Genomic DNA, 27,314 nt, shown 5'->3' with positions numbered 1-27,314 from the left:
CCAAAGCGCTTAATTCACATAGAAGTGGGGAACTATTCAGTAAAGGTGGTTGAATCTATAAGGATCCTTAAGGTAGTTAAGAGCAAATAATGGATAAATATCCTATAATCACCACTTCAACACATAAGGGTAATGAGGTAAGATATATATTTTTTGTGCATATATTGGTATGAAATAATTGATAGTTTCTTTCTTATTACTAACACATTTGTTATTGTGAAGAATATTGAATAATCTATCAATGATTCTAGTTACAAAGAAATGAAATCAGAATATATGAAGAATGAAATATAAATAAATGTTGATTTAAGGAAAACATAGTAATTAAAATACATTTCAATTAGTACAAAGAGTCTATCTCTCGTCCAAAATTACGTAATCTTAGATAGGGAGTTGGTGGAGGGAAAGCTGGAGTAATTTCGAGCACTTGTCGGAATCGCTTGGAGCTTGTTTCACACGCCCTCTGCACCGTCATTCTACCATCAAGATGATAGTAACAAGGAGAGAGAAAGTTGTTTGTGTACTATAAGAAGAAATATTTCAAATGAACTAAGTAAATTAAATTTAATACCCATCTTTTCATCCATATTATTAAATTCTGAGATAGGGAGTTGGTGGGGGGAAAGGCGGAGTAATTTCGAGCACTTGTCAAATACGCTTGGAGCTTGTTTCACACGCCCTCTGCACTGTCATTCTACCGTCTCGGAATGATCATAATCAAGATAAGAGAAGATGATCCGGCACTATGAGGAGAAATCTTCCAAACAAACCAATAAATTAATTTAATGCTCAACTCCTCAAATATCTTAATAGCAGTAAGGATCATAGGTTTGTTTAATTTGGATGACTTCCTAATTTATGCCTAAAATTGAATATCAGGTTAAAGATTAAAAAGGGGTCATCACAATTGATTCTTTCCAAAGGATTATGTAAATGAGAAAAGGGATCACCACAAGACTCATCTTTCTCTGGAGCTATTATATGCTAATAATTATTTGTGTCTATAGGATCCATGATCAAAAAGGCGTATTAGGGAAGTATATTTTTCATTCCTTTTTACTCTACTTCATTGTGAAAATCAACAAAGAATGTATGATGTGTCTGCATCGTGTATGCTTTGTGTCTTCATGCATTAACATGTCTTCTTTGTGTATGCTTCATGTCTGCAAGTACTCAGATATTTATTTTATGCATCATGACATTAACTATATGCGTACCTTATGTATTCTTTCATTCCAGTGTATAACTTGTATATTGAACTCACAATAAAGGTTTAGTGTAAACAATCATTGCTTGAGGACAAGCAATTTGAGGAAGGGCGAACTATCATGTCCCCTAATTAGGGTAATATATGTAAATTATTATGAATAAATAAATATATTATTTTATAATATATTAAAAGAAATATTGATATATTATTAATGATATAATATATTATTAAAGAATAAATAATAATATATTATTGATATAATAATAATACATTACTAAGGTAATAAGGTAATATTAAAGGTTAAATCATTATTAATAAATAAAATAATAATAGTAATATAATAATTTTATTATCATACAGTACGATATTACATTATAATTATAATGTGATAATAGTATTAGAATATAATAAATAAAATATTGATAATATTAGTAAGGTAATCAAAATTCATGGATATCAATTGTACATATAATAATAACAATAATGTTATTAATAAATTATGTACACTATTACTAAATAAATATTGAATATATAAATATTAATAGTAGTGCATCAAGCATTATTATATAATATTGATATATAATTATTATTATAATAGCATAAAATATATATAAATAAATGATTAATGATATTATATTATGAAATGGACATATTCAAGGATAATATTATAATATAATCGAGAATTATAAATAATATATAAAGAAAATATAGTATTAATAAACTAAAGGTAATGAATTGATTAATTAATCAATATTATATTATATCTAATATGGTACAACCATTAACATATACAATCAATATATAATATATATATATATATATATATATATATATATATATATATATATATATATATATATATATATATATATATATATATATATATATATATATATATATATATATATATATATTGATCTAATATATACAATCAATATACAACACTTCAATAAATAAAATATATATACAATATAATATATTATTGATCTATCATTAATATGACATGAACGAAATAATAAAATGAACAATATAATAATATATCAATGGTTACTAAGAAAGTCACAACCAAGGAAAGGTCACGACATTTCCCTCAACCCTCCTTGCACACATATAAGAATGAAGCGGGAAAAACTAGGGGAATATATTGGGAATTCAAAAATCAAGGATTAGACAGAATGGACTTCATATCAGAGGTTTATATGTGAATGGCCATGAGATCCTTCAATATTTTATTTTAGAGCAGATTAGCCATTATCACTAATAATCAGACTCACAAATATTCGGTGTTTATAAACATAATATTTGTATTAGTCATAGTACATATAAGAGCAAACTCTGTAATTTCTAAACATAATTCTGCAGATAAGAGATCAAAGATTTATCATTGGAAAATATGGAAAAAAGAATATAAATTAATGGAAATTCATGAAAACATGATGGACCCCCAATTTGGGTTCATTACAAATTTTCAACCATTGATCGCTCCATCGTGATTACTTGTTATTTCTTTCCACTGACTATTGTGAAATGAGAATAACCACTAGACTAACTACCATCGCACCATCACGACTTAGGTTCTTAACTTAGCAAATAACCCTACGATGGTGTGAACAATGACTACATAGCTACGTAGCCTTGACCAAGGTTTGCAGTTAACTCTTTGCGACAATGCGAACAATGCATTTTGCATCATCACCATCTTGACCCCAGGTTAACCTTGATCACTTGCGATGGTGCGAAACGGACTACTCTAGTTAGCTTTCGTGTCATCGTAACTTAAACTCTAAAGCTCATTTTGATGGAATGTATCAATCAAAACCAATCTACATCTATCGAAGGGATACTCCTTCGAAAATTGAATATGAACCAATCTACATCTATCGAAGGGATATTGCTTTGAAAACTAAATATGAAAACTTTTTTCTAATAACCAAGTAAATTTAGCTATCTTAAATTAAGATACTGTCAATGATTGCTAACTTAAGGTGGCTCTTTAATAGTGCTACAACCATACATCAAAAACAAGTTATGCAAAAAAAAATGAATTTTTTACAAAGAACGAAAAAACACAACCCATTGCAATTGCTCCTCCCTTTGGCTCCCACCTATTAGCTTCCCAACCTTTGAAGTAGTGCACATAAGCTTAACTTCTAACCAAAATATGTTGACTACAATCATAAGATTAGACTGTTGGAAGATTGGTTTGATGATGATATGTTACATTCATGATTGAGTTTGTCATTGATGTCAACATAGCATGCTTATTGTCTTCTATGGTGTTTGACAGAAGAACAATAGAAAGATTAAGTTGGTACGAATGACTAGTTGAGCATGATAACCACCCTAGGTTATGAGAGATACTATTGACTATCTGGTATATACAGTTAACGTCAAAAGTAGAAAGGATAAGTCTAGAAGAAGTTATGTAAGTTTTGGTGATATCTATTTTGAGATAAATTTTATAGAGGCATGTTCTAGTAAACTTATTATATCTCCCAGTAGAGTTGATATCTTGAGGATCGAGGTTGAGGACATGGAGAAGACATGTTGAGGATGATGTGGCTAAGCTCACTCATCATAATATTGCGTGTACAAAAATTTATTCAAGTTGCAAGGCAGAAGATTAAGGTCGTCGCTAAGTGTAATGTGTTGTTAGTGAGGTCCTATAATAATTAATTGAGAAGGACTAACAGCTGACTCAGGAATTGTTTTATGGACTCGATATAAAGGAAGGACATTTTCCTTTATCATGACATAGTGATATACAAATTATGAATGTTCGAAAAGAAATAGAGAGTGTGAAATGTGAAGTTGAGCTAAGTAGTGCAGAAGTGAAGGAAACTTCATTGCCAAGGTTTTGCTAAGTGATCCTAGGTTTGTTATTTGGATTCGAGGTTCATGACCTGGTCTATAAGTTCTGAAAGTTATTGGTCCAATTGATAGGATAGAAGAAAGGAAAAAGAAATGAAGGAGATACCATTAAATTACTTGTTGAGCAATGAGCTCTTCTTGTAGTTGAAATTGCATGTTTGAGTAGTGGTTTTTTCTTGCATACATTATACCACAACTCCTAACAAGGTTGGAATCTCCTAATAGGGATTCAAAGTCTCCTAATAGGGACTCATTGTACTAAATGTAACAGGGTCTATCCTCTAACAAGTAATATTTATATTAGTACATCATCTTGTAGACATCATTCCCACCAAGGTTTTTCATCTGATCAAGGGTTTCCCTATTCAACATATCTGGTGTAATTGTCTATGTGCATCTTTGTATGGTTGTTGTTTACTTTGGTTAAATGGTTAAGTTTATTTAATGAAGATAAGTGGTTTAATTATTGGATAGCTGATTCACACCCCCCCCCCCCCCCCCCCTCCTAGTTATCTTGGTGGACTTGTTTCTAACATAGACATATGTAGTATAAAAGACAAAAGAAATATATATCAAAACTTATTATATGCTCACCAGTAATTAAAGATCAACATCTTCTAAACTTCTGGAAGAATCTACAAATCCATAGCCTCAAATACTAGCTACTACTTACCCTAAAATAAATGAAAAATCCCAAATGTGATTTAAAGAATGATTAAATCAACGTAAATGAGAGAATGTAAAATGCAATATTAATATTCTTAAATTTGTATTGTATTGTATTCATAAATTTGTATTGATATTCAATAGATGATTTTGCAACTTACGTTGATGTATTGTATTTGTAGATGCCCAAAACCAAGTATACTTGTCAGTGAAAATGGTGAGATTTAAAGAAAGTTGGTATACATATGAATTAAAGTATAGAAATGTAGTTAACAAAAAAGTACCTGATCAAGGTTGATTGTGGTTGCAGTTCTTGATAGGGGAGAAGTAACATGATCTAGATAAGAAAAAAGACTAAGCATTGCAACTTTCTTTACAAGGCTTGCAAGATCGTTGTTTGTGAATCCAGCAAATCCTATCATGGCTCCTTGCATTATTCAGATACAAAATTTAACTAGTTATATAAAATTATTTTATGTATATGTATATGTATAGATTGAATTGAAGGTGATTATAGAGCTTACTGATTGCAAGGAGATTGTTGGTCATCATGGAAGAAAATATGGATGCAAGGTGCATTCAAAGGTCATCCATATCCATTGAAATCCCTAAAAAAATGTTACGCTAATGAATTTTTGTCCTAGATCCTAAAAGAGGGTTTACATTATTCACATTTTTAAGAATGCGTAGGAGTTTTCTTTCTTAATTTTTAAGGTTTTCCTATTAATTTTGTAAATTCCTAACTTGTTATTAACCCCTACAATGATGCGATGAGGACCTCATAGGCACCTAGCTCACCAAGACACATGTCAAAAGCTCATATTCCCACATTGGCTAAAATTTGTACATCTTTAGAAAGTGTGAATACACCAGCCATTGATCTAACAAGATATGATAGCTATGAAAATTGTGAGCCCCTTGAGGTATTCTTAAGGTATAACTTGACCTACAACCATGTGATGTATGGTTAGTCACAACTTTGCGACTTGAAATTGGATGTTATCCTTTTGAGTTGCGCTAACTATTGAGATGATAGTGCCACACCTTCGCGACCCCTCTAACAGTTAAGTAATGAATTGGGGTGACGGAGAAAAAAGAGGTAATCACATCATCGCAATTTCAAAATCTTCATTTGATGCGAAGGAAAAGGACTTAGGGATATAAGGAATGAATAAAGTTTTTACATATCCCATCAAGTTTGCATGGCAATAAATGAAGACTGGATGTAGAATGCAAGAGTCAGTCTAAGGGTTAGCTACTTCCTATATTCAACTGAATTCTCTTCAAATCTAGACCAACTTCTCAAAATCATAGGGATTTTCTACACTTTAGGCTCTACAGGGCCAAGGCGGGTGCACCTTAGGGATGAGAATGACTGGATATTTTTTGATATTCTTTTTCACAATTCATTCATTCACACTCTTCTCTCCAGATATATCCACTATAGCAGATAATGGTCACAATTCTTCTTAGATTTGTAATAACTCCTTGATTATAGTAGCTACCTATAATTTAGAGAAATATTATTACAAATAAGTGAAGACCAATAGTTTGATTCTTCATTACAAAAAAGTAAAATAGATTTGATTTATATGTACTTTGTGTAACCAAATATTTACATGAATTTGCATCACAACTTATGATTAGTGTCTTATCCATTTGTTGTACAGAGTCACACCAGTAAATACTTGACCTATATAATTTCCTTGCAATTAAAATTATTAGTTGTTAACCCTAAACCCCATTCTTATGATATCCCTCTCAAATGTTTTGAAACCCGATTTATGGAAGCAATTATTAATTCTTTGAATTAAAAGAGAAAATAAATTGACATACAACCTATCTAAGTTGCATTAAATTGCATGAACTTTGCTCACTCAATCCCAGGGTAACAAGCATATGAAAATGGAGACAATATTTAGAGACATGGATATTTAGAACTCCCTCCTTATATTAATATTCTTTGAAACTAATACATTACTGGTATAAACTCAATAAAAACTCCAAATATGACAGACTTGTTATTCAATATTCTTAGACTTGAAAAATTGAATACATTATATAATTAACACAAAGAAAACTGGACCAACTACAGAAAATAGCATAAATACTAAAATTTATATAGACTTTGGACCCTCCTCTAGCCTTTGGAACTCACTTATATAGTGTAAGATGCAACAAGATACAAGAATAGAGGGAAAATGGCAGTTGTCCTTAGAACAAAAGAAGGACAAAAGGAAAAAAATCTATTGCTATCACAAAAAGACAAAATTTCGTGCTCGCTTGCAACTTTACAATAGAATGTCTTTATCATTGATCTTCTTGTGGTGGGACCAATTCTATTGTATCAACTGCTTACTAATTCACTACATCTAGTGATTGGCTATGTTGCATCTATTGCTCTTCCAACTGTGGAACCACTTGGCTTATACTTGATGTATCAGGTTCAATGATTTTTATATTTATCATAACTGGTTGATCCCCTACCATATCATTAGTTTGAACTACCATGTCCATAGTTGCAATTGGTTGTTCTTCATCTAATCTCTCTGTTTGCACCAATACTTCAATTAACTGCACCTTTTTTGTAGCAACAAACTTGTCCATGTTTTCTCCTTCATCTACCTCTTTCAATAACTATGTTAATGTTGGAGCATAATTAGTTACCCACTTGTCAAAGAGTGTATCATCAGGCCAATTGAAAATTATATTTATTGTTCCTTTCTCAAGACATTTCCTCCAATTGTCCTTATTTCTTCAAAAAATTGTTTAAAAGAATCAAAAAATAATTGTACTTATACCACTTCCTCTATAGTTGTGGCAACCCAAATATACTTTTTATCATTTACAACTATATTAAGCCTGATGTTCATTAATACATTCAATTCTTTGGCCCATTCCTCCTTTTCTCTTATTTGGCCTATACCTTTAAGTACATTTGGAAGGAGATCAAAAATTTTACCAAGGTATTTCAAGAAACAATTTTTTATTTTTCTCTACAACAAATTTCTCTTACAATCAAAAGCTAAGAGATTAGTAGCCTAGTCAAAAGTTCTTTCAACTCATTTATTAGAAAAATCAATCACATGACAACAAAGGGTTGTCATGATGTCATCCCTACTAATCCATTTGTCCAAAATTGGCCTTAAAGTTACCTCATTATTCATTAACCCATTCCATATCTGTACTAATTTTGACAATTCTAAATAAAATGAAGGCCAACCAGCTCTATCCACTAGATACAAGATTGTATCTATAATTCTATCTTCATGCTTGATGCCCAATTCCACATGCAATTACCATATTTTTCCCTTCTCCTCATCAAGTTCCTCTTTTGTATACATTTATGGCTCTTGAGGAGTACTAGGCATCTCTACAATTGGGATGGTATTAATAGGTGGTACTTGAGGAGGAGGATAAACAATCCTGAACTGACCAGATTGTGTATCTACCTTTGTTTTAATGCGATCAAATTTCCACAATCCATCATAGTTATGTAAATCAGTTTCTAGATTAGATTGTGTGGAGATTTTTACCATCAACGTTTCGAATCACACTACGTGATCCATCATCAGGATGAGAGAGCAAGAGATGTCAAATAAAGTGACATCTCTTGCTCTCTCATCCTGATGATGGATCACGTAGTGTGATTCGAAACGTTGATGGTAAAAATCTCTACACAATCTAATCCAAAAATTGATTTACATACCTTTGTTTTTCCAAACTATTTATCCATTTGTAATAATTAAAGAGGTGTAATAATACTGTAATTTTTAGTAATGTTGAATATATATATATAGGCATATATCTAACTAGTTCAAACAGAGACCCAAGTATGGAATAGCACTCAATCATAATTGAATATGCCTTAAATAAACTTAATAGTATAATAACTTTGTAATTTTTAGCTATGTTGTAAAGAGAAAGTGTTACTTACATGAAGGTTGTGTGATACAACCCTCACCATGTTGACCACGCAGTCTTGCAGGTGTCACAAAATCTTGTAGAATAACACATAATATTTTAGATCATGATCCATAAGATACTATAAAATATAAATATCTATTAAACTTCTGTTATTTCTTAAGATTAATTACTGCTTACCTTCAAAGAATTGACTCTAAGTATCAATTCTTCTTTGAGTGCCTCTGTCTCCTGGTTAGGTTTCTCTTGAGGATAATGTTAAGAATTTCATCACTGTATCTTTGTATGAGTTGATGTGCCATGAATATGAGGTCAGCACTATGGACAATGTCATCTAGAAATGATGCTCGTGTTTTAGACCACATTTGATCTACTATCATTTTCACTTTTCCCTATTAATAAGTATCAAATTGTGACATCAATATTAGTAAAATTCCATCAAAATAACTCCAAATCCATAAAGAAAAGAACATAATAATATGACATTTTTTTTATATAATTTGTACAATTACAATAATTAAGGTTTACCTTCACTGAAGAAGGTGTGTGAAATGGTACATCCTCACCTGTGCCTTATGGTGTATCCATGTTGCCCTATGAAAAAGATTAGTAATTCTTAGCAATCAGCAATGAAATGAAAGTAATAGACTTACCCAAAAAAATATTAATAAAACAGTAGATTGTATATTGGAGTCAATATTAATTTAGAGGCAATTGGTTTGAATGCGATACTTGCCAATCCCATGATAGGAAAAAAAATTTATCTACACAATTCGAATTGTAATTTATCAGAAACTCTTCCCTTGCACTTATTGATTTTATCACACATACAAAAATGTGATTTCCCTTCTATGCCTCGAATATACAATTTGACCACTTATTAGTTGACATAGGTCGAGAACTATTTATAAATCTTGCAATATTCTCTATTGCTTTTGGCTTTCCATCAATATACTAGAAATTACATAGAAGACAAAAATTACATGATGCATTCATCAAAATCATTGTATATTTTTTAATTCATTACCTCTACTTTATGTGTGGTAGTATGTAATATCATTATATATACTCCATGACAGTAGAGTTCAACACATAATAACTTAATTATAAAAACATATAAATCAAACAAATTTCTATAAATAAATCATGACCCCATCATACTTGACATTGATCATGTAGACACCTAAAATATTTTTAAAAATAAAGTATTTTTATTTTCTGAAAAGTCTCTAATGACATCATCATTTATTAATTATTTATTTATTTTATTTATTTATTTATTTTTATGCCATTAAATCCCTTTGTCTTAATTAAAAATATTTAATTAAGGAATCCCTCCCAAAAATGTTTAAATCTTATTAAACATTATTTCCTTATTTATTAATTATTTAAATTAATAAATTGACCAAAAATCCCAAAATAAATATTTAATTTATTTTTTGCCCAAAACTTGGCCAATTTCCTTAAGATCACTAACCTCATCCAAAATCTTCTAATCTTTCTTTAATTTAGATTAAAGGCTAATCTCATCATTTTCTACCTTTAATCCCAACTAAAAATATTTAATTAAGATTAAATATTAATCCTCATATTTATTAAAAATGTTTTAGTGAATATCTTCTCAACCCAAACCTTTAAGATAAATAAACTTTATTTATCCTCATCCTAGGAAGTTCTTGACTTTTCTAGAAGGTCTTCATCCTCATCCTAAGCCTATGTCTAATCCTCCATTTAGCCTAATCCACCCCATCCACCCATACTAACCAAGCTTAGCCACTAACTCACCCACCCTCATTAAATGACATCCACTTGCCCATCTCTAACACCCCTAATCTAAATCTTAAATCACCTCTAATCCCCCTCCTAACCTTGTCACATTTCCTAAGCAAGCTTAAGACTTTCCTAAGCCAAGCAAAGTCAACAATCTCCAAAATATCCCAACCACCAAGTCATAAATGCTCTTACAAAGTCATAAAAGACTCTTACAAACTCATTCATTGCTCTTACAAGCCATTATGAAGGGTCTTTATGAAGATATTATCCCTTGGGCCTCCTTTGTTGACTCATCCTTGCCCTTTCCTCCATCCTTTCACCCTGTGACATGTGTCACTCCCTGATTGGCTGTAAGGAAGCACAATCCATGTGCTCTCCTCTCATGCAATCTGAGCCCTCCATGAGCTTTTCCCCATCCTTGCATCTCAACCCTCAAACCCTCAAGCCCTTAGCCTATAAATTGAATCCCCTCCCAAGCCATTTTATCACAATCCTTGAGCTAAAGTTATAATGCTAGTTTGAGAAACAAAACCCTTAACCATACCCTTATAATGCCAAATTGAGAGCTCACAAAGCTACCAAATTGCCATTATCCATCCCCACCATTGAAGCAAACTTGAAGCCCTTTGAGCATACATACCAATCATTTGCTTAGACTCATCTACCAAGCAAAGAGCTAATTCCTATTGCGAGAGTCCATTCATTTGGCTCATATTCCTAATTAGGGATTCCTCTTTTGTCTACCTAATATGTTATGTTAATTTAGTTAATGTTAATGCTTTTGTTTTCATTAAATTAGTGTTTCTTGCATACTAAAGTAGCATATACATTTTGGCACGCCTGGTGGGACCCTGCTATGGGTCATTCAATCCATGTTTTGTTATTGTAAACTAACAATCTAACATTTTTTATTGTTTGAGTGGGTTGTAGGGTGTTTCTCTTGTTTTTGTAGGTTGAAAGACGCATTTGGGAAGAAAATATATCCTCAAAAATTCAAAAAATACCAAAAAAATAATAAAAATTTTAGAAAAACCCGCCCCCATCAGTTCTGTTCGCGCAGTGTTGTCTCCACAGTTTAGCATCTCCACCTGGTGATTGTCGTCTCCACCAAATCAACTATCATTTTTGTCCGAAAAATTTTTGTCTCTACAGTTTGGCGTCTCTGCCTAATCTCCTGTTGTCTGTGCCACCACCAAACTGTCGTCTCTGCAACCTTAACTGTCGTCTCTGTAGTTTAGTGCCTCTACCTTTTTTTTTTGTCGTCTCCACCACCGCCTCTGGTTGTCTGTCATCTCCGCCACCACCTCTAGTTGTCTGTCGTCTCCGCCGCTGCTTTTGGTTAACTGTCGTCTCTACAGTTCAACATCTCCACCCAATTTCATATTTTTTGCGCCACCAGATTAACTATCATCTCCGCCTGATTTTTTGTGATTTGCGCAGATTAGCGTCTTCATAGTTCAGCGTCTCCATAGTTTGGCGTCTCCGCCTGGTGAACTGTCGTCTCCACCTATTATTGTTTTATGTTTTAACATCTCTATGGCTTACTAATCCCTGCACTTTTAATTTTGTTATTTATTTATTTTTTAAAAGAGTATAAATCAAATTTTAACTTTTGGTGGTTCCATAGAGTAGAGGTTTTTCTAAGCATTTTTTAAGCCTATGAAAAAGAACCAAAAAAATTGATTTTATTTTCCCCATAGTTAAGCTTCAATTTTTAAAAATTTTGGGTGACTAATCAAATTGGCTTTTGTAGCTTTGCAGGTTGGAGCATCTATGAAACCACTAACCATATTTTTTGTAGGTTCTTCTTACATGGTTTAATGCTCTTGAAAAATGAACTTGAATGTTTAAACACTTGTCTTTGAATGCATGTTGCTAAAATGAACTTGAATGTTTAAACACTTGTCTTTGAATGTATGTCGCTTAAATCAATCTTGAATACCATGGATTAAAATCAATTTTTTCTTGGAATGCATGCTTAAAACAACAAACACAATCTTGAATGCAAAAGGTCAATTAATCATTACAATATCTCACACTTCATCTTCTGGGGCATAAAAAGAATCTATATTTTAGAAACTTTCTAAGTTATAAAAACCAAATAAAGACGCTTTGAGTGAGTTTGTTGTTAGACTCACCTCTTTTAATCACCCATCATTCTAACCATTGGTTGCAATCTCAGTGCCATATATGGGGATGGGTCTACCTAAGAAGGTGTTAAAAGCTCCACAAAAATCAAACTCCACTTACTTATGTTTTTATTAGTTTTTCCAAGTTAGAAAATTTCTTGAATGCACATAAGTCTCTCTAACACTTCATTTGGGCATTAAAAATTGAACAAATCTTGACATGGAGGGCCTCTGCGTGCGCGCTTGAAATCCAATTTCACACATCTTTATTTTAGGCTTAAAACACACTCACGCTCAATCTTGAATGCCTTAAAGAAAAATCAATCAATACTTGATGTGGAGGGCCTCCGGGCGCGCGAGTTTACTTTTGTTGACCCTAAATCTTCTTGGTGTATTCATTCTTCGATCGATTTTACTTTTATAATGCTGAGTTTCTAGAATAGATTGTGTAGAGATTTTTCATCAACGTTTCGAATCACACTATGTGATCCATCATCAGGAAGAGAGAGCAAGATGTGATTTTACTTTTGTTAACACTTCAAGTTGGAATTGAACATTTGCATCCTAAACATGTGTGTTTGCAAGGTCTAGATTAGAAAACTTAAACGTCAGTTGAAAAAGAATTTTGTCTTTTAGCCCAAGATCATCCAAGTCTTCTCTCCCCTTGTCGTCTTTCGAGGCCATCTTGGGTGCATAAGATTAGGATCCAAAATCTTGTTTAAGTTTTAGGAGGCCTGCTTGGGGATTTCATCACCCCTTGGGATGACCTCAACTCCAGCATTTCGACGGAGTATAAAGATCGGGAGGTAAATCCAAAGACACCTCTCTTGAAATCAAGATTTTGTCACTCGGGCTAAGCTTCAAGAAACTTTATACCCTTAAGAAGTGAAAGAGAAGAAGTGGGTTATCGCTCCTCTCGGCTGTGTGACATTATTTTAGTTTCATCTACGAATTTGGGCCTCACATACTTTGGGTATATCGAGGACTCCCTAGCTAAACCAACTTCAGCCTTGTAGACAACCATCTAGGATGTTAATGTGTTTGAAGTGACTGATCAAAATATTTGTAGAACATACACACTCTGTGGCACAAGTATCACATTCTGAGAATCAAAAACTTCTATCTGGTTGTTCCTATCTATTGCTTGATCTTTTACTTGTTGAATGAATGTTTTCCAAACTTGGTCAATCCTAGCTTAGGGCACACTTAGTGTAGTCACTGCCTATTTCAAAAGTTGAACACGTTGAAGCAAAACAACCATGATCTCTCAAAGCCAAACAAATTCAGAAATTTGTGTCAGAACAACCCAAACCCAAACAGAAGTTTCACAAAGCCAAACTCAAGCCCTCTCAGGCATACCAAGAAATTTCAGCCAAGAGAAAGGAAGTAACACTAAGCCCTCGAATTACCAAACTCCACAAAGTAGAAGACAAATCTATCGATGAAACCCTTCAAGATGCCCGGTTAGATCACACTATCAGATTTAGCAAACATCGAGGAGTTAACCCTGCTTATGCCTTACCAACTAGGCATTATTTTTATGATTAGACCCCCTTGTTTCTCCACATCTTCTTGCATAAACTTCATGTTAGAGTCATCTTTGTAGGAAATCCAACCATTCTAGGTTATCCCTTTAAGCATTTTAGCTCATCCATCTCATTTAGATCTTTGCCTTAAAACCAAACCAATCCCCTCAAACCTAGCTAGCATCCCAAAAGCCTAATTTTCACATCCAAGCCTTCAAAATTTTTGTCACCTTGCCAAAAGTTTTCCATTCCTACCATCTTGCAAATCCACCAACCTCATCGAGGTTATCCCTCTGACAGAGCTTTGTCTAGGGTAATCTAGATTTGTCACTTGTTATCCCTCATCACCTTGAGCTAAAGGTTGGGATCCACAAGTGGTCAATCTCATGTTTTTCCTAAAGGATCATCAGTCTATCCTTAAAGTTGACACAATCACCACCAAGCTTGCACATAGGAAAGTAGACTTTTCATGCTTTGGCAACATATCTTTGAAGTTAGAATCCCCAACCCAATCCTCCTTAGGTTTGTCATATAGCTTTGCCTCAACCTAGGAAATCATTTGCATAGAAAAGCCTTTCCCCTTTGCATCCATCAGCATTGTTGCATCTCGTCCCTAGGAACATTCTGCATTTTCATGCCACCCATCACTCGCTTAGCCAAGAAGAAGAAGGAAACAATGGAGCCCTATCATTTGGATCAAACAGCATCGCTCCCCTTGAGCACTCAACCATCCTTCAGCCTAGAGAACACTACACCATCACCTACTGACATTGAAGCTTTCATGAACCAACTAGGAAATGTAGTATTGGTGAACGCCATTATAGAAAAGAACAAAGAAACAATCATGGCTAACTTTCAAAGGGACAATATAGGAGCCTTCGACTTTGGAAGACCTCCTCCCTTATCAGATCCATCTCACCCGTTGTTTGGGAAACTACCACCCATAGACTCTTATGATCTAAGTCATCCTTTGTATATACCAAAAGAAGAGCCTTAACCCACCCCATATGATCCAACAGACCCAAACATACTAGCCTCCACTCAAGTTGAAATCTCCATTCCGCAAGCCAATCCAGCCACCACCACTCCATCATTGGTTCATACCTCACCACTCCAAACTATCTTTTCCCAAAACACCTCACCATTAACTCCCTTCACTATTGTTGTTGCTGCTCTCCAACCCAGCCTTCCAAATCCACCCATCTCTCAAATCAGTGCTAGCATCTTTGGCCAACCTCAGAAATATACAACAGGGATGCCACCCATGGGGCCAAGTAATCAACCTTTCATCACCCCCAGCTTGTTTACCTCAGCTCAGAGCATAATTCCATCATTTCTACTAGGTCCTTGGAGCTCAGTGCCATCAACCACAAATCCACAAGCTATTGCCCTCACTCCACAAAGCTATCAAACCCCATCAGTTCTATTTTCAAGCTTTCAATTCCCACCACCTCCACCACCAACTAATCCATTACCTCCTATTACTAACTATTTTTCTATGCCACTTCTAGGAGGAAATCCACCACCACCAACCACCAATTACTTAGCCTCTTTTGCCATGCAGATACCTTCCCAAATGGGGGCACAACCCACATATATTGGTCAAACTCCTCAAATCCAAAGTCAAGTTCCACAAGCTCCCCGGTCCTTTCCCCAAGCTTCACAACCATCTTATACCTTACCTCCACAAAGCAATCCATTTATCCCACAGCCAGCTTATGTTCCTCAATCCCAATCCCAAATCCCATACCAGCAGCAAGCCTCACAACATATGCAGCAATATGTGCCACCTCCACCTCAGCAACCCATCATCCACCATTCAATTGCCCAAGCCATGTACAATCCCTATCAGAAAATCCCTCACAGCCATCCATATTCAGTAGCCCATCTAGCACATACCTACCTCAGGGCACTACTACATTGGAGGCACCCCAACCATCACCCATTAATTCAGAATGGGAAGCCATGAAGACAGCTTTGAAGAACATCCAGGAGGGAAATGATCCAAAAACCTTCAAGTTTGAGAATGTGTGTCCTTACCCATTTGACAAAGCCATTACCATGACACCATTTTCCAAACACTTTGAGATACCCAAGTTTGACAAATTCATAGGAAAAGGGGACCCTATCACACATATCAAAGAATTTTACATGCACTGCCAAGAAGTGGCATATAGTGACATCTTCCTCGTGTGTCTCTTTCCCAAAAGCTTGGTTGGACCAGCTCTTGAATGGTTTTATAGAATCCCATATGGCACAATTAAAAACTTTGTTGAATTGTTTGAGGCATTTGCAGCCCAATATGCCCATCTTGTTAAAACAGAGCTATCAGTAGTTGATCTTGTCCACACTGAGCAAAAAGGTGGAGAAAGCCTTCTCGAATATCTACAAAGATGGAAAACCCTTACCACCCACATATCTTGCACTTTACCAGAACGCCATTTGGTAAAAATGTTTATTGATAATGCCCATCCCAGCTTGGCTCACCACATGACCATGAACTGTTTGCAGACCTACAAAGATATCAAATAAAAACGAATGATCCTTGAGCAAGGACTCATTAAAGATGGTGTGGTCAAGATTTACAAAGAGGCCAACCAAAATCAATCACATTCCAATGACAAGTCTAGGTATTGGAACAAAAACAAGCACGTTGCAACATATGGGGTTACCGATATGAGACATGTGAATATTGTTGGTCCTTCCCAAAATTAGTCCAACCCACCGTATCAACCAAACAATCAAAAAGCTATCAACTACCAACAGCAGAATCACCAAAGCTATCAAATCCATAATCCAAGACCCAACTTTCAAGGGTCTAGCAATCAAGCTAATGCCATCAATGTAGCTGCAGGACCAAAGCCTAAGTTCCAACCTGCACCTAGAAACTATACACCCCTTGGTGAGCCATTGGATGTCATTTTTGAGAAATTCACTAAGGAAAACTTCATCAAATTTCCTCCTACCCAGCAAATTGACCCAGTCCAATCCAAAGTTGCATGGTACAAAAACAATGAGTACTGCAAATTTCATAGGGTAAAAGGTCACACCACCCTCAGATGCATGAAACTGAAAGATTATGTGCAGGACCTCATTGATCAGAAAGAAATCACCATTGGTGCCCAAACCTCTCCCAATGTAGGCTTACGGATCTATCAAAATGCTTTTCCTCCTCACAACAACCAAAATCCTGGAAAAGCACCTATCCAAACCAACAACAACAATACCAACAATCGCCAGCCAAACCAACAGCATGGGAAGAACAATGACCACACTTCATCCTACATAGACTATGGTAGCCTTATCAGTTGTATATCTGAAAAAGAGCCTTCTGTCAATGTTATCAATATCCAAGGCCCAAACAATGAGTGTGCAGTCACCACTCAAAGAGCAAGATTGAACATCGTAGCCCCATCAGTCCCATCAGCACTATCAACCCAAGCTGTATCATCAGCTCCGTCCAAAAGCCAATACAATATCTTAGAACACCTTGGGAACATGCCAGCCCAAATCTCCATTTTAGACCTCCTTCGTACTAGTCCTGTGTACAAGAAAACCCTTGACAGTGCTCTCATAGAATATCGTGTCCCTTTAGATATCAACGCTATTGATTTTTGTAATCTTGTTGGACACCTTTCATCCTCATGTGCCCTATCATTCAAACCCACCGACATACCCATGGTCAAGCCAGATCACACCCTTCTGCTTCGCATAGCCATCATGGTATCCAATTTTGACGTAAAAATATTAATGATAGATAATGGATCAGCCTTGAATATTTGTACCCTAAAATTCATAAAACATGCTGGGTATACTGAGGCAGATATCATCAGTGAGGTTATCACCATCAAAGCTTATGACAACTTGGAAAGAACCACAGAAGGAACTATTTTGCTGCCAATCAAGGTTCGGCTAGTCATCCAAGAAACACTCTGCCATGTTATTGATCTAAACCTACCATTCAACATCCTCCTCGATCGCCCATGGATTCATGCCATGAAATTCGTTCTATCCACTTGCCATCAGTGCGTCAAATTTCTACATCAGGGTACTAAGGTAACCATCTATGCCAATCTAGAACCCTTTGCTTATTGCAATGCGGTTGAAGCTTCATATACAAACCATTGCCCTAGAATTGATATCGGCACAGCCATCGCTAGTTCATCCCACACTTGTAATGACCCAGAAACCATCCTCGCCTCCACCCTATCTACCATGAAGATCAATAAGAAAGGTTGTAGAGAGTATAGTCTGTCAGATGCATTTGCTGTCGAGGCATTCCCACTTGATCCACACGCCCATGGATGACCGACATATCACAAAGCTAAGGAGATTCCACCTCCTCAATACAAACAGTTTGGCCCAACAACCTTTGTATCCTCGAAAATCCCTCTTCATGAGGAGCTCACTCTAGATATCAACAATTGGTTACGTAAGGATGCACCTCCAAGAAATCAAGCACACCTTGATCACTTTAGCCAGAAGTATCCCCAAGAACATAAGCTCATCACTAAAAAATGGAACTATCAAGGTGGTGGTTTAGGACCAGAAGAAAGAGGCATGCAGTGCCCCATCGATGCACACAAGTGGGAATCGAAGTCAGGTCTTGGCTTTGGCATACCCACAACTGGGGGCACCAATACGGACGGTCATGCTTTTTTGAACATTCACCGTGACCTTGTCAAAATCGAAGACATTCCTAAGGAATTTGAAAAGAGAGCCTACGACGATATCCCAGACCAAATCTTCCTCAGAGACTCTGTTCTCCAAGAACTATCCATCCATTTCATTGACCTGCCACTCGCCCATCCACAGCTCATAGATTGGGACCAACCAAGCATCATACACATTGATGAGTACACATGAGAGGAAGCACTTTTGAGATTCATGGGAGCTGAAACACCTCACAAGAAAACAAAACCAAACTTAGCATATATCTACAAGTTGGATCCAAAAGCATATTTTGGAGAAAATCCCCAACCTAGTTCCGATACACCCAAAATTGGAACTAAGGCGAATCCAAGACTAGCTAAGGTAGTGAAGAGAGCCCCTCAGCAAGAAAATCTAGAGTCACAAGTAGAACATGAGGATTTATCATTGCCTCCTCAAGATAATCGACCAGAGGTGTCTTCTATTCTAATTGAGGATACTAGAGAAGTCAACATCGGTTCTTCAGAGATCCCCAGACTTGTTCACATTGTTGCATCCCTATCACAAGACCAAGCTGACCTCCTCTTTGATGTTTTAAGAGAGAACATTGGCTTATTTGCATGGTCATATCAGAACATGCCAGGACTTGATCCAAAGCTTGTAGTTCATCATCTTGCAGTTGATCCAAAGATCAAGCCCGTTAGACAAAAGCTTAGAAAAATGCACCCCAAGGTGGCATTACTGGTCAAAGCTGAGTTAGAAAGAATGTTAGTTGCTAAGGTTATCTGACCTATCAACTACTCAGAGTGGATCTCCAACATGGTCCCCATCACTAAGCCTTCCGATGACATCAGAATCTGCACTGATTTCAAAGATTTTAACAAAGCTTGTCCAAAAGATGATTTTCCCTTGCCCAACATAGATATGATTGTAGATCTTACAACTGGACATGAAACTTTGTCCCTCATGGATGGATTTTTTGGGTATAATCAAATGAAGATTGCAGCAGAAGATTAGCATAAGACAGCATTCACTACCCCTTAGGGAACCTTTTGCTACAACATGATGCCTTTTGGCATAAAGAATGCTAGGGCTACCTATCAAAGAGCTATGACAGCCATTTTTCATGATCTCATCCATAGCATTTTGGAGGATTATGTGGATGATATCTTGGTCAAATCTCATACCTTCATGGATCACCTTGCTGACCTAGAGAAAGTCTTTGATAGGTTAGCCAAATATCATCTCATGCTGAATCCCAAGAAGTGTGTCTTTGGGGTCCCATCTGGCAAGCTTCTAGGCTTTATAGTTTCTAAACGAGGTATAGAGATCAACCCCAAGAAGGTCAAGGCTATCTTAGACATGCCTCCTCCCCAAACACTGCAACAGCTTCACACTCTTAAAGGAAAGCTTCAATCCGTCTGGCGCTTCATCTCCCAGCTTATAGATAAGTGTACGCCATTTACACATTTACTGAAGAAGGATGAAAACTTCAAGTGGGATCCTTTATGTCAACGTAGCTTCGATCAGTTCAAGCAGTATCTTGCCAATCCCCCTATCTTGGTTCCACCAGTTCCTGATCATCCCTTGATCTTGTACATATTAGCAACACCTACTGCTCTAGGGGCACTTCTAGCATAGCTCGATGACTACGGCAGAGAAAGAGCCATCTACTACATTAGTAGAACCCTAGTTGGTTATGAAATCAATTATACTCCTATGGAAAAAGCTTGTTTGGCAGTTGTTTTCTCAACTCAAAAGCTTCACCACTACATGCTAAGTTATACCATCCAACTAGTCTCCAAGATAGACCCCCTGTCAAGTATATGCTCTCTAGAACAGCACTTACAGGCCGTTTGGCCAAATGGGTTATGCTCCTTAGCGAATTTGACATCCAGTATGTGGACAGAAAGACAATCAAAGGGCAAGCTATAGTAGATCACCTAGTTGATGCACCTCTAATAGATGCATATCCTTTGATCACAGAATTCCCAGATGAGCATATCTGTCTAATTAAAAAATAGCCCCCATGGAAACTTTACTTTCATGGCTCATACACATCTCATGGATCAGGGGCAGGAATATTGTTGGTCACACCTCAAGGAGATTACATTCCAAAAGCTTTCAAGATACAATTCCCTAGCACCAATAATATAGCTGAATATGAGGCTCTCATAGCAAGATTAAAGATAACTGATTAAAGATAGCTGCAGAATGGAACATCACTGAGTTACAAATCTTTCGTGATTCTCAGCTCATCATCAAGCAAGCCCTAAATGAATATCAAACCAAATATGAAAAGCTATTACCCTACAAAGAGCTAGTTGATCAGCTAACCCAAAATTTTACAAAGCTTCAATTTACACAAGTGCCTCAAATGCAGAACAAAGCAGCAAACATTGTGGCTACTATCAACTCACTCTTGGAAATTCCCCAAGCAGCTACGTAGTATGAGTTTTTAGTCGAGCAGCTCCTCACACCTGCCTATGCGAATGATGACTCAAACCGTGTTTGTATCTTGGTTGGTCCCCAATCCCCTTGGTACCATGAAATCCATGCTTACCTTAAAGATGGTATCATATCCCCTCACCTCACATGAATCCAACGCCAAAACCTCATCTGAAAATCATCTCGCTATGTCATCATAGCCAATACCCTATATCGTCAGGGTTATAATGATACTTTCTCTCAATGTTTAGATGAAAATGAGGCCGTGATGGCGTTAAAAGAAGTACACTCCAGACTTTGCGATGCCCACACGAGTGGTATTGTCCTAGCACGACAAATCCTTAGAGCAGGCTACTATTGGCCTACCATTGAAGAAGACTCTTGTGAATTTGTCAGAAAGTGTCTCCCATGTAAGCAGCATGCAAATCTTGTGCATGCTCCAGCACAAGATCTACAGCCTATTGCACCACCTTGGCCTTTCGCTTGTTCGGGCCTTGATCTAATTGGAACTATCACACCTCTCTCATCTAATGGACATAAATGGATAATAACAGTTATAGACTATTTCACTAAGTAGGTCAAAGCAGTCCCCCTAGTCTCAGCTACAGGAGTTTAGGTTTCTAAGTTCATCTTGTACCACATTGTTTGTCACTTCGATATCCCATCCACCATCTTCATCGACCATGGAGGTAACTTTGAAAATCTCAACATGGAAGAACTATGCACTTCCTTCCGCATCCATCACCACTTTTCTAGCCCATATTTCCCACAAGGTAACGGCCAAGCAGAGGTAACTAACAAAACCCTCCTCAAAATCTTAAAGAAAGTTGCCAATTATTTCGGCCGCGATTGGCACCTACAAATAAATCCAGCCCTATGGGCCTATCGAACCTCCTTTTGTACATCCATAGGCACAACTCCATACTCCCTAGTTTATGGTGCCGAAGTGGTACTACCTATAGAAGTTGAACTTCCCTCCTTGTGCATATCTTTGCAAGGGCAAATATCAGATGAAGAATACAGAGTAGCTCGGCTCACCCAGCTAGATCTCTTAAACGAGAAGTGACAACAAGCCTATGATCATCTCACAGTCTATCAAACTCGTCTCAAAAGGAATTTCAACAAGAAGGTTCTTCCATGACACTTTGAGTCGAGTGACATGGTCCTCAAAGAAAACATGAAAGTCCAAGCAGATCGAGAAAAGAAAGGCAAGTTTGAACCTACCTGGCTTGGTCCTTATGTTGTCACTGCATCCTTTGGCTCCGGAGCCTATCAGCTATCTACATTGGAAGGAGAACTCTTGAATGATCCTACTAACATCATTCATCTCAAGAAGTTTTATGCTTGAAGTTCCTTGGTATACCCAGCTTTTGAAAAATACAAAAAAATAGTAAAGAGAAATAAGCATCCAATGGTGAAAACTTGGCAATTCAAACACCTTGGATAGGTACCTTGGTGAAAACTTGGTAATTCAGGCGCCTTGTGTACTAAGACTAATCCATTATCTATCACTATCCTATCCCTCACCCATTCACCCACCATCCCATAAAACACCTGCTTGTTCCCTTGGTGTTCCAACCAAATATCCAAAATCTAATGAAGCTTGTAAATACCTCCTGTACAGCTTGTAAATCTTGTACCCCAACTTGTAAATCTTGTATCATCCCTTGTATCATAGCTTGTATATCCAAATCTTGTCCAAATCTTGTACCATATTCCAGCTTGTATTATATACCAAAGCTTGTATCCTAGTTTGTATCCTATCACATGCACACAAAGAACCCCATTTTCACTTAAGCTTTTTGCAAACCATCTACCTATTCGCCTATCAACTATTACAAATGTCCAACACACTCTAAAACATTTCCATCTCACAAAAACCACAACATGAACAACCTTGTACATTTGTAACATATCTTGGTTCGTCAGCTTGTACATCCTCTTTAGCTTAGTACCATTGTATCTATCCAGCTTTCATGCCAGTTCATTCTTGATCAGCATCTTGCACACATCGCACAACCCTTGGTTAGCTATTCCAATGCATCCTTTAGCTAGATCTCCTATCACCAAATTTTTCTCCTTCTTGGTTCAGTTTGTCAAGTGCATCACTCATCCAAATCCACTAGCTTAGGTGCTCTTCGATAGATCCTTGTAGGATATAGCTTTCCTCATGTCTGATCTTGGTCCTTTAGTACCTCGTCCTACCCATCTCATTGGCAAACGGTTTTCTTTTGGATTTTTGCTTTCTTTTGATTTGGAATCTTCCCTTTTGGGTCTTGAAGTATCTTTTCTAAGCAATCTTTTTGTTCCCTCCTCAAGGTTGCCACGAACTTCCATATCATGGCATGCTACGAATCGGGCACTCTGAGCATACGATTTTGATTATAAGACCCTTTGTCTTAATTAAAAATATTTAATTAAGGAATCCCTCCCAAAAATGTTTAAATCTTATTTAAACATTATTTCCTTATTTATTAATTATTTAAATTAATAAATTGACCAAAAATCTCAAAATAAATATTTAATTTATTTTTTGCCCAAAACTTGGCCAATTTCCTTAAGATCACTAACCTCTTCCAAAATCTTCTAATCCTTCTTTAATTTTGATTAAAGGCTAATCCCATCATTTTTTACCCTTAATCCCAACTCAAAATATTTAATTAAGATTAAATATTAATCCTCATATTTATTTAAAATTTTTTAATAAATATCTCCTCAACCCAAACCTTTAAGATAAATAAAATTTATTTATCCTCATCCTAGGAAGTTCTAGACTTTTCTAGAAGGTCTTCATCCTCATCCTAAGCCTGTCTCTAATCCTCCATTTAGCCTAATGCACCCCATCCACCCATACTAACCAAGCTTAGCCACTAACTCACCCACCCTCATTAAATTTCATCCACTTGCCCATCTCTAACATCCCTAATCTAAATCCTAAATCACCTCTAATCCCCCTCCTAACCTTGTCACATTCCCTAAGCAAGCTTAAGACTTTCCTAAGCCAAGCAAAGTCAACAATCTCCAAAATATTCCAACCACCAAGCCATAAATTCTCTTACAAAGCCATAAAAGACTCTTACAAACCCATTCATTGCTCTTACAAGCCATTATAAAGGGTCTTTATGAAGATATTATCCCTTGAGCCTCCTTTGTTGACTCATCCTTGCCCTTTCCTCCATCCTCTCACCTTGTAACATGTGTCACTCCCTGATTGGCTGTAAGGAAGCACAATCCATGTGCTCTCCTCTCATGCAATCTAAGCCCTCCATGAGCTTTTCCCCATCCTTGCATCTTAGCCCTCAAACCCTCAAGCCCTTAGCCTAAAAATTGAATCCCCTCCCAAGCCATTTTATCACAATCCTTGAGCTAAAGTTATAATGCTAGTTTGAGAAACAAAGCCCTTAACCATGCCCTTATAATGCCAAATTGAGAGCTCACAAAGCTACCAAATTTCCATTACCCATCCCCACCATTGAAGCAAACTTGAAGCCCTTTGAGCATACATACCAATCCTTTACTTAGACTCATCTACCAAGCAAAGAGCTAATTCCTATTGCGAGAGTCCATTCATTTGGCTCACATTTCTAATTAGGGGTTCCTCTTTTGTCTGTCTAATATGTTATGTTAATTTAGTTAATTTTAATGCTTTCATTTTCATTAAATTAGTGTTTCTTGCATACTAAAGTAGCATATACATATCATACATCGATAAACATTTCATTGATCATATCATTAATCATCATCTTTATCCATGTTATCATCATCATCACCATCATTGTACTTGTCACTTTGATCATCGTCATCACCACCACCATCTTCATCAACATCATCATATGTTGGCATGTTTGTCGTTGCATCAAAATCTTGAGCCATCAACTAACATTACAAACACCAAACTTACCTAGATCCATGAGAGGCAGTTAAGCCATGTCGTGAACCCCAAAGGAGGTGCTGATCACCAAGTCAAAAATCTCCCCCTTAGCATCGACTGAGGGTTCCACACCAACAGAATGAAGGAGACCTCCTGAGATTCAAACCTATAACCCAAGGCTCTGGTACCAATTATTGGTATGTTTGTTGTTGCACCAAAAGCTCAAGCTATCAACTAATGTCACAAACACCAGACTTACCCAAATCCACAAGAGGCGGTTAAGCCATGTCACGAACCTCGAAGGAGGTTCTGACCACCAAATCAACATCATCATCTTCATTACCATTATCATGACCATTATCACCTTGATCATCACTGTCTTCATCAACATGATCATAATTGTCATCATAATCATCATCACCATCATTGTCAGCATCACCAGAATTATCATCATCTTCTTCTTCTTCTTCTTAACTGTGTAATAATCATTTATGATCATCATTTACTTCATCTTTTGATTCTTTAGTATCTTCCTCTTCCATCACATTATACTTTACTGGACTTCCTCTTGGATCATGTCTAATAATAAATGACTAACCCAATTTATATGGAATGCCAAAGTAAAACACTTGCTCACATTGGCTTGGAAGAACATAGAGCTCATCTCCAACTGGCTCAAATGACCTTGTATTAATCATTGTAAATTTGTTATCATGTTCAAGAATAGTCCTATCAGGATCATTTCGATTCAGTCGTAGCATATACTATTTGACGACAAATAGAACTAATTTGAATGAGTTAAAGTCACACTCAAGTATATCATCCAAAATTTCATAGTATTGATTTTTTGATTGTTAAGGATGTATGTCATTTCTAGATAAAATATTGGTAACCTCAAAGACTGCACTTGTCCCAAAATCACAAGTTTTTTTTGTTTCATCTAACTTTTTTATGCAAAATTTATAGCCATGGTAGTACATAGCTTTGTTGTGTTTGATCTAAAATTATTCAAACATATCAAGATTATTTGCATCAATCTATGAGTTGATATTAAACTTATGGGTCATGATTAGTAATCTTTTGCATACCTTTCTATCTCTTAAGCCATATGCTAGATCAAGGACCATTGGTGTAACATTAGGATCTCCATTACAATGAGCTTCTTTAACCAACAATGCAACAATATCCCATGTTAATGAGTGACCATTTTTTTGGGACTGTTGAATCCATATTGTCATCTAATCAAGATTGTTTACAATATACAGATGTAGTGCATCTCAATCACAACCAACTATAAAGAAAACAACTAGACCAGTTAGAAAAAACTTATATTGATGATGGATAAGAATTAATTAACTACAATAACATCTTATAATTACCTCTCACTCTTCTGAATCTACCTTTATCCATCAAGTAATCCCCTTCAAATTTTTTAATAGAGTTGGGAGCCCAAATGTGATCTACATGAATATTTTTTGCAAATTTTGGAAGATATTTATTAATATACACTATGGTCTAGTATACCATATATCCTTCTACCATAGAACCCTTAGGATGTGTTCTTTGTCGAAATAAGTCCTTCATAAATTTTGAGTGCCTCTCAACCATCCACATTAACCTAGTTTGTACAGGTCCACACAATTCAATCTCCTCAACTTGATGTATAAGGTAGTGTTATTTAGCATCGAAAAAACTTGAAGGTAGACACTTTTGCATTTCACACATAAGCTGTGAAATTTTTCTCTTTCAATATTTTATATCTTTTTTATCAATTTATTTAGATGATAACCACCTAAAAGAGATTCAACACTCAAGAACATATAAACAAGATTTCAAATAAAAATTTACAATAGATTACATAAAAAGTAAAGTGAGTCATAAATATAATATATGTACAAAAAATCTAAGAAATAACACATCTAACCTCATGTATTTTCGAAGATCATATATAAATTGTTTAATATTGTTGTCAAATTGGTGTGGGAGGGATAGAGGTAGGATGTACTATAATCATAAAAAAATGATCTTTTTAATATATTATGAAATAATGTGATAGGTAATACATGCAATTTTACAAATTTATTGTAAATAAAGAACATGACTTACCTTCACAAATGTATGTCAATCATGTGTTTTCAACCCTAGCCAAAAATAACCTTTCTTTGATACAAGACTACTTATATTTGCAACAAATCTTCTGGAAAAAAAATTTTATGACTTCTTTTAATGCATCACTTTGTTGTTCT

This window comes from Cupressus sempervirens, chromosome 10, assembly GCF_028749045.1.
Source record: "Cupressus sempervirens isolate cs-2001-9-10 chromosome 10, ASM2874904v1, whole genome shotgun sequence".
Lineage (NCBI taxonomy): Eukaryota > Viridiplantae > Streptophyta > Pinopsida > Cupressales > Cupressaceae > Cupressus > Cupressus sempervirens.
The sequence above is the reverse complement of the archived record's forward strand: the minus strand, read 5'-3'. Positions refer to the sequence as shown.